This window comes from Belonocnema kinseyi, chromosome 8, assembly GCF_010883055.1.
Source record: "Belonocnema kinseyi isolate 2016_QV_RU_SX_M_011 chromosome 8, B_treatae_v1, whole genome shotgun sequence".
In the NCBI taxonomy this organism is placed as follows: Eukaryota; Metazoa; Arthropoda; class Insecta; order Hymenoptera; family Cynipidae; genus Belonocnema; species Belonocnema kinseyi.
The window spans coordinates 6,121,154-6,124,956 of NC_046664.1; positions in this window are offsets into that span (position 1 = coordinate 6,121,154).

Consider the following 3,803-nt stretch of genomic DNA (forward strand, 5'->3'; position numbering starts at 1 on the left):
CTTAACGAACAATTTTTTTTTTCAATTGGTTATAAAAACACGTAAACTCAGAAGATGTGGACTGTGAGTGCACCATATATCTAGTCGGGAGTGGTGCTGACTAAAAACAGATGATTTGGAGCGATTAGCGGGCCATCTGTTGGTCATTCTAAGGACTTATTGAACTACCCTCGTAGGTAACTTGCATGGGCCAGATAGTATACTATTTCTGCTATATGTGAACAGCAGCCAACAGTACGACTTCCGTTGGCACATTCACATACAGTCTAACGTCGATTTTTTTTAGCTCTAACTCAGTTATCACATCTCGAAAGCCGCAATCAAGAACCACATCTTCGTTTTCGTTTAACAACTTGCACAAACCGTTCGGATCCTATAAAATAGTTCTTAAAATCTCAGCATCATTTAGATTCGCAGGATATAGAACAAAGATATTACCTACGTACCAGTCACTTGTGCAAATTGTAAAAGGCTTACAAAGTGGAACTGTCTTCTGACCTGAATTGGATTTATTAAAAATAAATGTTCATGAGCCTCAAACAGAGTTTTCGAAATTTCAGATGAGTGGTCTTTTATGAGGTCATTTCTGATGGAAGCTGTTATTCCGAAGCGATAAGGCAACAGGTCTTCAAGTCATTTGATTACTGCTATTGAATATTCAGAAACAATCTGTTTGTATTACAGTTGAAAAATGGAAGCCATACTTTTATTTGAATTACCTTAGCGAAAAATAAAAAGGAACACGACGTGCTTCTCATTGAAGACAAAATGTTTCTTAATTTATAATATTCTTCCATGTTAAGCTTGTATAGACAAGAAGCTGTTTTTCGGAAGAACTGTAATCTCTAATTTTATCATAAAGTATAAAATCAGATTGAATGGAGAGATTCCACATTATTTTCATCAATTCCGAAGCGGTGAGATCTGACGAATTAGAATGTACCTTTAAGAGGTTAAGGTTTTCCTCATAGAAACGATTTTTAATTAAATGACAATGTAAAGACCGATTACCTGCTGTTACATTGATTCTCGTTTGAATGAAAAATTGCGAACAAGCTTTTACTGGAATGATGGTAATATTTTTTGTGGCAGAACAAATACAGAAATACTTGTGAGTCGATATATTCCTCTGAATTGGAACTTCAATCCTTTCATCATTCGATTTATTTACTTCGAACTTAAGTTATATTTTGACTGCCAAATCATCAGAAGCTAGATCAGAGGATTCCAAATTTCTTTTCATGCGAAAGTATATCAATATAATTCTTCTTTGCAACCTTAGTAGTTGGTGCAAAAAAGATACATGTAGTGGAAACATTAGTTCAATTACAAGCAAAACATTTCATTCAAAAGGTTAATCCTATCGGTGGCAATTGCTGTCTAACATATTTTTAATTGCACATCTTGATTATTCTTATCAATTAATTTTACAACTCAAAGATCTTAACCTGTTTGTAAAAACCGAAAATTTTAAATCGGAAGACGCGAAAACAGTTTATAAACAGCTTTCTAGGAATTATTATATGTTTACAATCAATATTAATGATTACTGATAACTTATAAGTGTCTCTAATTTAGACAAAAAATATCTCCGAATTATTTTTCGAGGGACAATTCATGAGTAAATTTTCAAATATTTTACCCTATCCTTTTACAAAAATTATGGAACGGGTAATGTTATATTTTAGATCCTAAGGGGTTATCCGTAGGAACATCATTTATATTATGTCAGGAACATGTTAAAATTACCTAAAATCTGCTAAAGAAACCAGAAAAGCATTTTCAGTTTTAATTTACGATTCGCAAACAAGTCATTTGAACTTTTAATACGAAAACGAAACAAGAGCATTTTCTTTCTTCATTAAAACATTAGTCAAGTTGTTCAACTTTGAAGTCTGACAGAATTGAAATTTAAAGAATTCATATTAATTTTTCGATTAGTAACATGAAAATCATCGCTTATGTTTCTTTATTTAAAAAACTTGAGCTTAAAAAATGAGCTGATGACTTTTCATTTTTTAATTTCAATTTATATTAAGGAAGCTAAATTTTCTTGCGGGAAAGCAGGTCTCGGGAAAAATTCATTTTTAATTATTCTTTCAAAGCATTTGAATATTAATTCTGATGTTATTTTTAAAAAAGAAAAAAAATGTATTTTCAATGAAAAAACTGTGAAATATGCCAAAATTAATTCTGAAAAAATTGTTGTTATTCTCTTATATCCAATTTCTGGAACTAAATCAATAAATACCTTTTTTGTTTCGAAATTATTTGTTAATGATTTTTGGCGTTAAAAGCCAAATTTGTAAAAGTTTTATAGGTCAAAGTTGTAGCGGCTTTTTTTTAATAAGAAAATATGCTTCTAGATATTTATTTAAAGGCTGTCTCAAGTCATTCCAAAAATGTAGTGGAATTTGAAAAAAGGAATAGGCTAATCCTCTCGAAAATTTAGGATGAGAGATACCCCATTATTAAAATCTTATCACTCGAACGATAAGAATACAAAACAAAAGCAATGAGAATCAAGTTTGGTCAAAACGAAGTTTTTCAATCATCGATGTTTGTGTATGTACATACGACAAAACATTCATTAGTGTGAGTCTAAAGACAAGTGATTTAACAATTTTATCAGCACTTGAATATTCTTTTATCATCTTTTTGAATTCCGCATTATTCATTTAATAGTTTATGTTAATAGTCCAATAAAATTTGGTTTGGGAGATATAATTCGAGTTATTGAATACAAAATACAGTAATACAGATTAAAAGATTGACGATTATATGAAGCTCAATAAAAATGCTAGAAATGAAGGAATGTTTGTCAGAGGATTCAGAAAGGTGTAAAATCGTCAAATATAACTTCTGCAAACTAATTGTATTTTACATTTGAATTCATATTTTCGTTCTCCGAATACAAAATTTTTGGTAATAGATTATAGTAGTGTGCTATCAGTTAAGCTTTTTACGATTGCAACCATAGCATCACACTTTAGAATTTAAAGCACGATGTTATCAATTTATAGGACATATCGTTTGCTCCAAATTTCTGGTGTAGTTACCCGGTAAGAAGGCTTGCATTAAAAAGTATTGAAAAACTTTAGGCATCTAGTGGTAACATCAGAAATATTGAATACTTCTGGATCCCTTTTTTGTCATCCCATTTTAAATCTCCAAAGCAGTAGCAGTTATCTATTAAATTGTATCTCCTTCTGTACCTAGCGCCGACAATATTTTTCTGAATACTTTTGGATACCATAAACGCAACCAAGAAATAGAAAAACTTCAATCAATTTTAAATTAGCACACTTCGCAAATTTTGTTTGCGATTTATCAAATAATAATTAGGTAAAAGCATTTTAAAACATCGCATCAGTCATTCTACGACATCAGGATTATTTTCCACACAGATGGTTCTGGTAAAAAATAATTCGTTCAATTTTTTTATCATGATTTTCTATTTTTCTAATTGATTATATTTAAACATAGCGAACATTTAACGATAAAGATGTGTATTCTTTTATACAATCCTACTAGAGTTTGCAAATGTCATGTTTTGGGAGCATGTTCTAATGCTTCAAACGAATATTGTGTTTTTAATTTATTAGACGTTAAGTCTGGCAGTTCAGATTGTCTTTAAAAGGGATTGGAGTCACATTATTTTCGCCGCCTAATAAGGAATTAAAACCTTTTTATTACAACCTCAAGTTCTTGCAATTCAAAAAGAAATGTTCTACGATTCATTCTCGTAAGCTCTTGTGATAGGGTGGAAAAAAGCTTCAAAATAAACCCAAAAACATTGAAAG